We start from the raw sequence: 15,662 nt of genomic DNA, 5'->3' as shown, positions 1-15,662 counted from the left end.
AGACTCGCACACCGGTTTGTTAAATAGGATTTTTTTTATTCACATATATGGCCGAAAATCCAATAAAAATCTTAATAGCACATAGCTTTTTTCTCAAAAAAACAGCACATTGACTCTCTGACCAAATGATTCTAAAACAAACCATTTTTTGCCTCAATAGTAAAAAAAAAAAAAACAAGATGAAGAAGGAAAAAAAGAATTGGCATGACAAATGCACTATAATTATAACAAACAAGCCCAGTATTGGTTGAGTGGTTCTTGAAATAACTCCTGAAAAAATATTGAGTGGATCTTGAGATGCATGGCTCTAGAAAAAATATTTCAAATCGACATAAGGCCCTAATAGGATTAATAGACGGAAAATCCCGTAAGTCAAGTGGTTATCTAAGTCGACCATATCATTATCTTGATGGTTATCTAAGCTCACCATATCATTATCCGGATAGTTATCTAAGTCGACCATATCATTATCTTGATGGTTATCTAAGTGCACCATATCATTATCCGGAGAGTTATCTAAGTCGACCATATCATTATCTGGATGGTATGAAGTCGACAATATCATTATCTGAATGGTTATCTAAATCGATCATAATATCTGTATGGTTATCTTTGTCAACCCAATCATCTGGATGGTTATCTAAGTCGATCATATTATTATCTGGATGGTTATCATAGTCGACCCAATCATGGATGGTTATCTAAGTCGATCATATCATTATCTGGATGATTATCTAAGTCGACCGTATCATTATCTGGATGGTTATCTAAGTCGACCCAATCATTCTCAGTCGACCATATCATTACCATGATGGTTATCTAATCCGACCATATCATTATCTGGATGGTTATCTAAGTCGATCATATCATTATCTGGATGATTATCTAAGTCGACCATATATCATTATCTGGATGATTATCTAAGTCGACCGTATCATTATCTGGATGGTTATCTAAGTCGACCCAATCATTCTCCGTCGACCATATCATTACCATGATGGTTATCTAATCCGACCTTATCATTATCTGGATGGTTATCTAAGTCGATCATATCATTATCTGGATGATTATCTAAGTCGACCATATCATTATCTGGATGTTATCTACGTCGACCATATCATTATCTGGATGGTTATCTAAGTCCATCATATTATTATCTGGATGGTTATCTTAGTCATTATCTGAATGGTTATCTAAGTTGACCCAATCATTATATGGATAGTTATCTCAGTCAATCATATCATTATCGGGATGGTCATCTGAGTCGACTAAATCATTCTCCGGATGGTTATGGATGCTACACACAACTGTTACGTCGGGTGTCACACGCAACCGTTGCGTCGGGTGTTTGGAATGTGGTCTCGTCAGCTGCCATTTAACATCCATGTCGTTATCGGGATGTGAAGTCGATCATATAATTATCTAGATGGATATCTAAGTAAATCATATTATATGGATGGTTATCTAAGTCGACCATATCATTATCTGGATGGTTATCTAATCCGACCATATCATTATCTGGATGGTTATCTAATCCGATCATATCATTATCTGGATGGTTATCTAAGTCGATCATATCAATATCTAATATCTACGTCGACTATGTCTTCATCATCTTGGCTACCTTCTGGGTTATCTAGTTCAGTCTTATCATCTGGCTGAGTATCTAGGTCATCATTATCTCCTTGGCTATCTAGGTCAACATCATCACCTGGTTTGGTATGTCGTCATCATGTCGTCATGATATGTGGTTATCATCTGGGTTCAGTCTTGTCATCATCTTCTTGAGTATCTATGTCATCCTTGTCATAATCTGCTTGGATATCTAGGTCAACTTTATCTTCACCTGGGTTGAAATCTATCGATTGTAGACCTTGTCTTCATTATCTTGGTTATCAAATTCAACCTTATCATCATCTTGTTGAGTAACTATGTCATACTCATCATTATCGCCATGGCCATCTAGGTCAATATTATCATCATCTGATTTGACATCTAAGTCGGCCATGATTTTATTATCTTGGTATTCTTCTTGGATATCTAGTTCAGTCCCGTCATCCGATTTCCTAGTCTATATCGACTTTGTTTTCATCTTTTTGGTTATCTATGTTGTCCTTGTCTTCATAATTTTGTTGGTCATCATTCTTACCATCATCATTTAGAGTGTCTCTATCATCTTTGTCATTATCTCCTTGCCATCTAGGTCAACAGTATCATCGCCTTATTTTTTTGTAGTTACGTCGACCTTGTCGTCATCTGCTTGATGATCTTGTTGCTCATCAATTTTGACCTCATCTTCATTATCTTGTTGGGTATCTAATTCAGTCTTATCACCTTCTTGAGTATCTATGTCATCCTTGTCATTATCTGATTTGTCGGCTTTGATTTCATTATCTTGGTTATCTTCTGTGTTATCATCATCTGATTTCCTATCTATATCTTCATCTTGTTGGTTATCTATGTCGTCCTTGTCTTCATTATCTTGGCTATCTTCTGTGTTATCATCATCTGATTTCCTATCTATATCTTCATCTTGTTGGTTATCTATGTCGTCCTTGTCTTCATTATCTTGGCTATCTTGTTGGTCATCTAGCTCTTTCTTATCACCATCCTTTAGAGTATCTATATCATCATTATCTCCTTCGGCATCTAGGTCAACATTATCATCACCTGCTTTGGTATATACGTCGGCCTTGTCATCATCTGATTGGTTATCTTGTTGCTCATTAATTTTGATCTCATCTTCATCATCTTGGTTATCTTTTTGATTATCTATTTCAGTCTTATCATCATCTTCTTGAGTATCCATGCCATCCTTGTCGTTATCTGCTTGGTCATCATCTGATTGGTTATCTTGCTGCTCATCAGTTTTGACCTCATCTTCATTATCTTGATGGTTATCTATTTCAATCTTATCAACATCTTCTTTATCTGGTGTTGCATCTGTGTCGCCCCTATTATTATCTGGTTGGTTATCTTCGTTATCGAATCTGTCGTAATCTTGTTCATTATCGACGTTATCTATGTCGACTTCATGTTCATCTTCCTGATAATCTTGGTTTTCTATGCCAACCATCTCATCGTCTTGTAGATTATCTTTGTCTGTTTTTTCATCAGCTGGTTGGTTATCTTCATCCACCTCAGCAACTTGCTCATTATCTTGTCGATTATCTAAGTCAACCTCATCACTTGATTCGTTATCCTGTTGGATATTGCTGCCAACCATCTCATCGTCTTGTAGATGATCCTTTTCTACTTTCTCTTCAGCTGGTTGGTTATCTTCATCCACCTCAGCAACTTGTTCATTATCTTGTCGATTATCTAGGTCAACCTCATCACTTGATTCGTTATCTTGTTGGATATTGGTGCCAACCATCTCATCCTCTTGTAGATTATCTTTTTCTACTTTTTCAACAGCTGGTTGGTTATCTTCATCCACCTCGGCAACTTGCTCATTATCTTTTGGATTATCTAAGTCAACCTTATCACTTGATTCGTTATCTTGTTGGATATTGGTGCCCACCATCTCATCGTCTTGTAGATGATCCTTTTCTTCTTTCTCTTCAGCTGGTTGGTTATCTTCAACCACCTCAGCAACTTGCTCGTTATCTTGTCCATTATCTAGGTCAACCTCATCACTTAATTCGTTATCTTGTTGGATATCGATGTCATCTTTGGTTATTTTGGATGGTTTTAATTCCTCTTCCTTCTTCAAGCTGGCTTTTAGACAGTCTAATTCAAAAAGAACTTGGTCAAACCGTTCTTCTTCTACACTTTTGTTAGCCTTTGATGGCGTTGCTTGTTGGTCTTCAATTTCGGGTTGGTTTTCTTGGCTATCACTTTTGACATCGTCATCATCATCATCTGATTGGTAATCAAGGTCTTCGTTACCATCATCTTGTTGGTTACCCTGTATGTTATCTACGTCCATCTTGTCATCATCAGACTGATTATCTGAAAGTTCAAAGTTCAAATATATGGCTGGTTATCTAGTATGTCAACTTGGTCATCATTTTGATAGTATTGATTATGTCGTTATTTATTGTTTTTGTGCCTTTTGTCTTAAAGGTAAACCGAATTTTGACAATGTTCTGCCTTTTGTTTATTTTTAAAGTAAATCAATTATTGTTTTTAGAAGAATTTTTTGTTGTTGGTTAGCGACTTGCAACGATGTATTGTAAGTCTCTTCATGCAGGTGTCGACTGCAGACCACTTCAAATTTTCTTTAAAAATCAAAAATCAGAATTGTACATATTCATGACCATATTTGGAATCAACATGATACAAACTAGGCTAGTATTGGTTCAGTGATTCTTGAGACAGCTCTTAATATTTTGAGTAAAAATTCTCAAAACTTGGACTTTCTATGTTGAAGCTATAATATTGCTAGCACGTAAAGCATATATGTACATATCTGATTGGTTATCTATCGTCTTGTCATATCAGCTTATTCTTTTTATCTTAGTTATCTGTCAGGTGTGCTATTCACTTGTGAAGAAGTTAAAGAATCTGTCATATTTTACAAGGTGAGCTATAAATCACACTCGGATGGGCCCTCCGCGAGCGTTGCACTTGTTCACCTTAAAACTCAAAGCTCGCCTCGGGCATAAACAATGTACGAGGGGGTATCCAAAAGTTTTTGACATCACCTAGAAGTGAAAGAGCTATATCGCTGAAATTTTGTCAGTGTAATCACTGGTCCTTATGTACATTATGGTCCAAAAATGGTCCCATAAGTATGTTTACTTTCTTTACAGGTGGCACTAGATGGGCAGTAGGCGCATAACCTTTTCATGTTCATGATAAGATCCTCCACTTTCTTGAATTTCTTCACTGTGGCCGCATCATCCGTAAGTGATGGACGTCCACTTCTTGGCTCATCAATGAGGGACATGTGGCCAGTTTGGAAATTCCTTTTTCAAAAAGCAACAGTGCCATGTGATGGGCAATCATTACTGTAGATAGCTTTCATTTCATCATAGATTTTCTGAGCATTGTAGGCCTAACCCTTCAAATGCAGGAACTTAATCATGCTGCGTGCCTCAATTTTCACCATCTTGCAGGTTATGCGCCTACTGCCCATTTAGTGCCACCTGTAAAGAAAGTAAACAACCCTATGAGACCATTTTTGGACCATAATGTACATAAGGACCAGTGATTACACTGACACAATTTTAGCACTATAGCTCTTTCACTTCTGGGTGATGTCAAAAACTTTTGGATACCCCCTCGTACATAATGATTAATGAATGGCAGTGGTGGTCCAATGATAGAACCTTGCGGAATACCACAGCACCGCCGCCATCTTTACCTTTGTTGACCTTATCATCATCCGACTGGGTTTCTTGTTGAGTATTTATTTCACCATCTCTAGTTGAATCGTTGACATGATTTGTACTCCTTGGATATCTTCTCCTAGAATTAATGAAATTGGGTCAATGGAGATAGTATACAAATACAACATGTTTTGAGGGGAAGTAGTAAAAACTATACTGGTCCCGAGGTGTTGGATGATTTTGATTACTTCCCGAAATGAAACATGTTGTATTTGTTTTACTATACCTCATAAATATTTTCACTATCACGGCAAAATCGTAAACAAAAGTCAAAACACACACCAGTCGTGCCGGCCGGCATGGTAAATAAGCTTAATATTTTGCTTACCTGATTTTATTGCAGGATTTCTGTTCAATCAATATTTACATTTTGGCCTATATTATTCAGATTTTCTTTTTAACTTTCCATAAATAACATTTTGTTTCATAAAACGTCAAATTCGCGTGTTATTATCCATCGGTAAGGCCAAATAAAAAAATAAACATGTTTCACGTCCCCTCCCGCTTCCTTTTTTGAGGTTTCTTCAATTTTATTTTTATTTTTTGAAATTCAGTTATAACTTTTCAAAAAATATGTCTAGGAAGTAGAGATGCTTTCTATAGCCTTGCTAGTATACAAGAAACACTTTTATAAGGTTTTGTGATAGTTAGAGGGCCTATCTCTCAGAACAACAAATAAAAAGAGGCCTCCTCCTTTTTCCAGGCATTTTTGTATACGCTAAAACAGCTCTAATTATGGGTATTTACACCGATTTTGCGATAAAAAATAATAAATAAAAAGTCCCCTCTTCCTCCTTTTTTTCAAAAAACCCGGACGTAAAACATGTTTTTCATTTTACTTGGCCTAATCTCGGCAAAATAACTGCAGCCGACGCCATTTTCACGATAAACGCATCTGCAGAATCGCCGTTGTGTAGCATAAGGCCGTATAAAATTAATGTTTTGGTTCTCGTCCAGAGGATTTTCATGAATTGATGAGGGAGGGAGGTTTTTTTTTTTTTTTTTTTTTTTTTCTTCAATGTAAAATTTAGCATTGTTTGTTTTTTTTTTTTTTTCAACAGTTTTTGGGATATCGATGATTGGCTTTTTTTTTTTTTTTTTTAAATGTGAGATTCTGAGGGATAAACCCCTAGAGTACCACAAAAAGACTTGGAAGTGATGCTTGTTCTCTAATAAACTTATTTATATGTATGAAGATTTCATAAATCATTCCAAAGTCTTAAAAATTGAAAATCTATAAAAAAAAAAAATCTGACAAAACACAGAAATTATGGAAGAAGGGGGACGAGAACAAATGTATTAATTTTACACGGCCTAATGCTACGTCTGACATGTCTGAAGGAACGGTGACGCGCGGGGTCGAGACACCGTGTAGTAGTAGGGGTGCGGAAGTTTTTACTACTTCCCCGCGTTCACGTAATTGCACAGGCACGGGGAAGTAGTCAAAATACCGTACTCGGACGCTAGCGTTATTAACCAATAAGATGTCTGGATTACCTAATAACTATTTATGAGGTATAGTATACAAATATTTACTGCTCATGAGGGATCTGGTGGAATCTATTGTCCGAGGTGAACTGGAGACCGTGAGCCTACTATTTTCCCGAGACCGCCAGGTCGAGGGAAAATAGTAGGCTCACGGTCTCCAGTTCACCGAGGGGACCAATAGATTCCACCAGATCCCGAATTTAGAGCAGTAAATATTTGTTTTATATCCTTCATTAATATATTCTTTGTTCATTGATTGGTTAAAATAAATGTAGGCTAGGCCTAGTCAAAGCTAGGCTGGCCTTGCTTTGTTTGGATTGAATGCACGTAGGCCTACATGCATGCATGCATGCACAAAGCACGCATATACAGTTGAATGGCTAAAGCTTACCGTGAAAGTTGTAAACCTCTACAATACCGCAGTGAAACGAGTAACCATGTTCTCTGTTATTTTACCATCAAAATTAAGATAGGGGGCCTACTGATCCTGATGTAACTCAGATTTATGCCATGAAACCGCCGTATTTTAGCTGCATTTCTGTGCTGCTTGTGTGCTTCGCAGAACAACATGACTTGCTACACATTAATACCCCGGAACCAGAACTGATATCCCGCGTATGTGGCGAGTGGCACTTACCACTAGGAACTGCGACGCGGCTATGCGGTCATACGCGCTCAGAGGGAGATAGTAAAACTATTTCCCGGGGAGATAGCACTTTGAATAGTAGGCCTACCCCGTTCCCTCATCGATCGGCTTTTTGATTGCTTTGCAAAATAGAAAAACTATTTTTGGTCACATGATACTCGTTTAACCAATTAATGAACGAGAATATATTAATGAAGGATATAATATACAAATACAACATGTTTTGAGGGGAAGTAGTAAAAACTATACTGGTCCCGAGGTGTTGGATGATTTTGATTACTTCCCCGAAATGAAACATGTTGTATTTGTTTTACTATACCTTATAAATATTTTCACTATCACGGCAAAATCGTAAACAAAAGTCAAAACACACACCAGTCGTGCCGGCCGGCATGGTAAATAAGCTTAATATTTTGCTTACCTGATTTTATTGCAGGATTTCTGTTCAATCAATATTTACATTTTGGCCTATATTATTCAGATTTTCTTTTTAACTTTCCATAAATAACATTTTGTTTCATAAAACGTCAAATTCGCGTGTTATTATCCATCGGTAAGGCCAAATAAAAAAAATAAACATGTTTCACGTCCCTCCCGCTTCCTTTTTGAGGTTTCTTCAATTTTATTTTTATTTTTGAAATTCAGTTATAACTTTTCAAAAATATGTCTAGGAAGTAGAGATGCTTTCTATAGCCTTGCTAGTATACAAGAAACACTTTTATAAGGTTTTGTGATAGTTAGAGGGCCTATCTCTCAGAACAACAAATAAAAAGAGGCCTCCTCCTTTTTCCAGGCATTTTTGTATACGCTAAAACAGCTCTAATTATGGGTATTTACACCGATTTTGCGATAAAAAATAATAAATAAAAAGTCCCCTCTTCCTCCTTTTTTTCAAAAAACCCGGACGTAAAACATGTTTTTCATTTTACTTGGCCTAATCTCGGCAAAATAACTGCAGCCGACGCCATTTTCACGATAAACGCATCTGCAGAATCGCCGTTGTGTAGCATAATCACAAATGATCTCATTGACATGCACTGGTTACCCATTAAGCAACGAGTTGATTTTAAAATCCTGGTCCTCGTTTACAAATCTTCTCACAAACAAACTCCGGATTACATTTCTGATATGCTTCATGAACAAACCATCGCAGACGCCTTCGCTCCACAACATCAACAACACTTTTCATTGAACAAAGAACTCAACATTCAACATTCGCGGACAGGTCTTTCTCTTGCTATGGACCCCGCATCTGGAACAAACTGCCCAAACACATCAGAAATGCAGAATCCATTGTCATTTTTAAGAAACTGGTTAAACATCACCTGTTTGGAATTGCATATAAGCATTAACTTTCTTTGTAATTGTGTATATTTTGAATTGATATTATGTATGTATTTCTTTTCATTTGTTTGCATATGATGTTCTTTGTATGTGTCCAGCGCCTTAGTGCAAGTTTTTCTTGGTTTTAGGCGCTATATAAGTTTCAGGGATTGATTGATTGATAATGCTACGTCTGACATGTCTGAAGGAACGGTGACGCGCGGGGTCGAGACACCGTGTAGTAGTAGGGGTGCGGAAGTTTTTACTACTTCCCCGCGTTCGCGTAATTGCACAGGCACGGGGAAGTAGTCAAAATACCGTACTCGGACGCTAGCGTTATTAACCAATAAGATGTCTGGATTACCTAATAACTATTTATGAGGTATAGTAATCAATACTCACTCACCCTGCAATGTTGACGCCTGTATATATATGGGTTCCTGACCAAATTAACCTCATATTTGGCTATTTTAACCTAAAAGGTGTCAAATTTTGCGCGCATCTCTCGCATGTAGGCTACTCATCTTTTGCCCCATATTTTGCCAGTTTAGCTTTAATATGCCGAATTTTTTTCGGGCGCTTCGCGCGCGCATTTGTTCCATAAAATTATGCCGTCGCCAAAAGGTGCTGCCTTTAACTATAGGCCTACTTCAAACATTTTTCCCAACCTCATCTTCCAATGTTTCCGCCCAATTATGTCAAAAAGAAATCTAACCCAACCCTTCCCCACTCAACCCAATATAATGACTGCCCTACTTACACATAAACGGTATGAATAGTGATTTCCAGGGTGCGTATAATTATTGTCTCTTTCTCATATTCATTGCATTGGTCATCGGCAGTGTCGTCTTCCATAATGCTGTCAACCTGGTTGATTTCATTGCTTTGGTCATTAGTGTCGCCTTCCATGATGTTATCAATATCAAATTGGTTGTTTTCAGATTCAGGGAAATTGTCTGCGGCTGGATTGGCTTTCGGCAAAAAGAACAAAAACATTGTTTGATATAGCATTTACCCGCGACATTAGTCCTCACTATAAGTGAGAGGCCCCTTTTTTGTTTTGCTGAACGAAGTTTAGAAGCTTTTAGACACGCTCTCACCGAAGAGCCCCCCCCCCCTTTTTGTGCTAATTTTAGACCTACACTGGTATATGCCCAAGGCCACTTTATAGGCCTAATAGGCTATTTCAACCAGGCCCCGTATCGATCGTAGCCAAAAGGTTTTCATAGAGGGTGGGATTTTCCAATTGCAGGCCTTTGAACTAGAGAACTCTTTTATCCTGGCCAAAACTAGACCTTTCTTCCGGGGCTTTATCCCTTCTGCAATTAGTGGATCCTATTTTGGTAACAAAATTGCACAGAAAGTTCATGATTTGGAGTATATTTATCAACATTTTGGACTTGTTTGGAAATTAGGCTATTTTTTTACAGTCAAGGCAGACCTTTTGCAGATTTATGGGGGTGCGTCGCCCCACCGCACCCCGGCTATGGGCCTTTCATATAGGGGCCTACTGTCTTACCTTTGATGTTTTGGTTTCTTCCTGGGGTTTCCTCTTCCTTTATTGGTGGTGCATTGCTTTTTCACGAAAAACTCTACGCAGTTATAGGCTTGGGTGATCTTAAACTATTCAAAAGGCATCATTCTGAACATGCTGAAACGAATTTGCTTCTGCTAAACGGGCAAGAGACTAGCTTTGAGTAGTCTCCTCAGTGACCAGTTTGGTCCTTGTGTGGAGGGAGCGGAAACCAAATTGGCTGCTGAGGAGACTAGCTTATCATAAGCTTATGAGTGGAGTAGAAGTACACAATGTTTTTGGTAAAGTCGAAGTCCAAAGTTTTATTGCCCTATGTGTAAGAATCAAGACTATTAAAATCCCAGAAGCCTTTGCGAGTTCCACGGCGATGTACACATCGTTTCCGACCATTCGCCGCCGCGCCAAAGTGATGTAATAATCGGATTAACTACCATTGAAGCAATACGCTGGCGATGTTACGTAATTAATCGGATTAACTACCATAGCAATAGGTCAAAACAATTTTGAACATATCGCGCTGCACTACAAGCAGGTTGAACTAATCACCTGTGTATGTCTGCAATCATAGATTGAATACAATACTGGTCTTTTCAAATATACTAATCTTACAGGTGCAAGTGATCAACATGATATGGTTCAATGCAGAGGTACCGCGTGAACGTATCAGTGCAGCGCGGTTAATTAAAAAATGTTGACCTATTGCTATGGTAGTTAATCAGATTATTACGTAACTTCGCCAGCGTATAGGTGAAAACAAATTTTGACTATAATCGCGCTGCAATAGTGAAGTTCACGCGGTACCTCTGCATTGAACCATATCATGCTGATCACTCGCACCTGTAAGATTAGCCCGGAAGATTGGTATCTTTGAAAAAAGGAGCGGTATTCGCCGTAGAAGTGACGTATTAATCGGATTAACTACCATAGCAATAGATGAATACAATTTTGACTATATCGCCCTGCACTACAACGTTCAAGCGGTACCTTGCATTGAAATATATCATGTTGATCACTCGCACCTATAAGATTAGTATCTTTGAAAAGACCGGTTTTGTATTCAACCCATGATTGCAGACATACACAGGTGATGAGTCCAGCCTGCTTGTAGTGCATCGCGATAAAAGTCAAAATTGTATTCATCTATTGCTATGGTAGTTAATCCGATTTATTACGTCACTTCGCCAGCGTATTGTATTCAATCTATGATTGCAGACATATGCCTATACACAGGTGATGAGTGCAACCCGATAGTACAGCGCGATATATTAAAAAATTGAGTTTTCACCTATTGCTATGGTAGTTAATCCGAATATTACATCACTTCGGCGGCGAACATCAATGCCCGCATGACATGACTTCAGTTCAACCGCAAAGACTTACGGGATTTCTGAACTTAGCTCGCAATTGTTTATTTCATCCCGAATTACACGCGCACACCGACATCGCCTGGTTAATAATTACTTGGTACAGCAGAGACACTAAAATCAATACCCGGGATCGATACACGTGAATGTGCTATTCACGATTTGATATTCAGACGATTAATCTTTGGTTACCGGGGTAGAATATCTCCCGTAATTTTTTTATTCTAAAGAAGCCGTATTTTTTCCTTGCACTTGAATATATGTGTTGAAAGGATATGGTAGTCGTTAGCTTGCGTATATTGCGAACGAACCGTGCGTATTGAGCTCAAAAACTGACAAAAATTCTGATTTTATATGTGCCGAACTATAGCGCAGCCTGAGCGCAGCGTAGGCCATTCGTGGAGGCAGTCTATAAAAGCAGATGACCTCGTGGCGCATACGATGCTCACTCACACACAGAGAGGTCAGTCACCGGGCTATTGTCAATAGCCTGATCGGATGTCCCTCAGCCCATTATGCATCTCATAACAATTAAACAGGTCGGTACAAAATGGCCATGCGTGGCTGTGGATTCAACTTACCATGGCGATTTCTGCCATGAAGATATCGGGGCGATGACACTGTGACGGGTCAATTATGCCTATATCAATATCTCGCAAAATGTTGATTATATTTGCTCTTTTACCATTAGATTTGCTGTGGCTCAGGAAGTTACCACATTATAGTAGATATTGAAAATTGTCGACAAACAATGTGAACAAAAATAGACACACGAAGTTTAAGTTCGTATAAAGTCGCAAGTATGATAACCTGATTATGGGCACATTGGTCCCGGTATGTAAATGATTTGTGTCAAAGATTATCATCGGGCTATTCCAGTTGAAATCCATGATACACACCCCCTGTGGAAGACATGACCTTAAACTCCAATATCAAATGGAGTCGCCCATTTTATAGGTAAACCCCAAATTCACACTCCCTGTGTAATAAGGTCATGTCTTCCATAGGGGGTGTATGGATTTCAACTGCAATAGCCCAATTTGTTTCATGGTTCCTGGGATCGCGGATAAGGTTCAATGTTCAAAATTATATTTATTTTTCCCAATTCCCTCAAGTGAGGGCCGATGCCTATCACATGTGAGGGAACGAAAAGGGAATAGGTCCTACAACAAAAGCAAGGTCCGAAATATCTGTGTTAAAAAGCTACCAAACGTAAAATGTCTCATTTGCATAACAAGGAACAACTTTAATAAGTTGTGGCTTGGGAAGTTGGAGCAGAGAACGTATCAGTAGGAAAGGGGCCCTACATGTCTCATTCTTAAGTAGGCCTACTTTGTCCTGAAGAAGTCGCAGCTATACCCCTGACGAAAGCTTGACAATTCTAAACTTGTCCGACGGCGAGCCCGCTAAAACTTACTAATTGTTATGAACTCCTTCGTAATCCCACAATTACATTTATACCGTACTAGTTGATAACAAAAGTTTTTTTAACAATTGGTGTTTTTTGTGAAAAAGAGTATCCCAGCAAGCACAAAAACGTTTTAAAAACGTTTTAAATAAGTTATATGTTGGCTTTTGGTTTAAGTAAAAACGTTTTAATAACATTAAAATGTCGGGTTATATAAAGGTCATGATAACGTTTTAAAACGTTTAGTATGAAAACACACTACAACAATATTTTTAAATGTTTTCAAAAAACTATTTTTGCAAACATTTTGCCAAATATTATGTCAATACTTAAATAACATTATGTTAAAATATTTGAACCCAGCAAACACAGAAATGTTCTTAAAATGTTTTTTCAAAACCTTTTAATAACATTTAAATGTCGGGTTATGTAAAGGTCATGAAAACGTTTTTAAAACGTTATTGAAAATATTTTGGATTATTTGGATTTTGGATTATTTGGATATTTTTTCGATTTTTTCAACCCCAAAATAACATTCTGTTTAGAATGTTTTGTATCAAGTTTTCAAGAATGTTTTTGGAATGTTATTAAAACGTTTTTATACCCTTTATATAACCCGACATTTAAACGTTTTCTGTAAAACATTTTTGTTTGCTGAGCAGTAGATTATCAAAAAATGTTTTTTAAGGTTATGAAAACGTTTTATACTCTTAATATACCCTTTATATAACCCGACATTTAAACGTTTTCTGACAACCCTTTATAACCTTTTGCGAATGATGTCGAAAACGTTTTGTGTTTGCTGGGATGCAGTTCCGTAGGCTTAATCATGGTTGTGGATGTAGGAATGTATGCATATGCTAGCCGATAGGTAAGGATGGGTGGTGGGGGTTGCACTGTGTGCATGCAGTGGGGGGTGTGTGGGCGTGTGGTTTGTAGGGGTGTCCTGGTATTGGGTGCGAGTGTGAACTTGGTGAACGGTGTATAAACTGGAAGTAATGTATATACACTGCTGAACTCTTATTACGTTTACTCTGGTGTTTTATTCATCTTGCCGGTTTTATTTGATTTTGATGTTATCAGCAACTCTATTGAATTTATTTAAATGAGGCGCCTAAATAAAGGTGGGTGGTAAATAATTGTACATCGACGGTAAAGTGTGCTTTTGTGGGCATGTGATAAATCGAAAGCACATCCTTGGGTTGTATTAGAACAAAAGGTACCTCTCGCTCGTGTAGGCGCTTTCACGTGACTTTCGTTTGATCACTTATTGACAGTAGCCTGCCTATTATAGCGTTAATACGCTGTCAGGTCAGTTACCGATTTAATGGCGGAAGCCCTTTGTCCCGAACAAAAGGTACCTCTCGATGAGCTTCGATGAATAGCGTGTCGGTATATCAAATCGGTACAAAGGAACAATGCGTTACGTAATCTATTGCCACTCTATGTTTATAAAAGCTCTTTGTATCGAACCATTGTGACGGAACGCAATGCCCGGACGCAACATGTGTCACGCTATAAATTGGTCCAGATTAAACAAAAATGCTACACATCTTTTTACATTTTTACTTTTCGTAAAATATTTTTCCGAGGAGGAGTTGGCGGGGACTTAGAAGTTGTGGATCCTAAATTTCAACTTTGCCTTCGGTCTCACACGCAGGTATTTAATGACAGTGTTCATGATGTTATGAGTCGTTCAGCGTGTTATATTGCACATGGGTTTTCTTCGTTGCCGCAAGTCCGTCAAATTTGGTCGGATATAGTAACTGATATTTATCCTGGTTTTTAGGCTGCATCAGATGGCTGGAAAATAAGAAATCAACGACAATGCATGGTCTTGAGAAAATAATAAGTTTGTTTTTAAATTTTGTGTCACCAAGTTAAAAAATGAACCAATGTGGTATAGGCCTAATTGAAGACCTAATTAAAAAGACTAGTTTGCGTCTGACGTCAGGCCAAAGGCGCGACGTGATTGGTTGCTGACCTGCGCAGTACGGTATTTTTGGTCTGGTTGACAGGACGCGTGTCGTACGCAAACTAGTCTTTTTAATTCGGTCTTCAATTTATATGGGGAGATTTCATAAACCATAAACTGGTTATATAGCCGATATTCAACAAGCTGCAAACTTCCGCGATTCGGTAGCATTTGGGCGACTTTTGAAGATCCCCCCGACTTTTGACAATTTCCTGTCCCATAGAAACCAATGGTTAAAAAAGAAAATTGGGCTACTTTTCAACATAGGCTCCCGGGACTTTTGGTAGTTTCCTGTCCAATAGAAACAAATGGTTAAGAGAAAAATTGGGCGACATTTCGATTATTTGACCCACGATTTGGGCTGAATGTTTGGCAATCATGATCAAACATTGCTTAAACAAGATTAGGTTCATCTAGTATACCCCAGATCAGGATGCAAATAAGTATGTTGTTGTTTTAAGTTGTCTCAGTTGTTTCGTGTTGCTAATTCTACATTTTCTACACCCCTACCATTTCTGAACACTCCCTTTAGTATGTTGTTGTTGTTGAAGTATGTTGATGTTGTTGTTGTTGTTTTTAGTTGTCTGG

General features: G+C 38.0%; 1 protein-coding gene across 1 annotated transcript in view; it reads right to left on the bottom strand.

Moving 5' to 3' along the window:
- Positions 1-14,137: 14,137 nt before the first annotated feature.
- LOC140167335 (MFS-type transporter SLC18B1-like) overlaps positions 14,138-15,662 on the bottom strand; it is a 100,556-nt gene continuing 99,031 nt past the window's right edge. Inside the window, exon 14 of the mRNA XM_072190656.1 lies at positions 14,138-14,902. The gene's annotated coding sequence lies outside the window, so the exon portion shown is untranslated. The remainder of the gene's footprint in view (positions 14,903-15,662) is intronic.

Source organism: Amphiura filiformis, chromosome 13 (assembly GCF_039555335.1).
Source record: "Amphiura filiformis chromosome 13, Afil_fr2py, whole genome shotgun sequence".
Classification (NCBI taxonomy): domain Eukaryota; kingdom Metazoa; phylum Echinodermata; class Ophiuroidea; order Amphilepidida; family Amphiuridae; genus Amphiura; species Amphiura filiformis.
The sequence above is the reverse complement of the archived record's forward strand: the minus strand, read 5'-3'. Positions and strand labels throughout refer to the sequence as shown.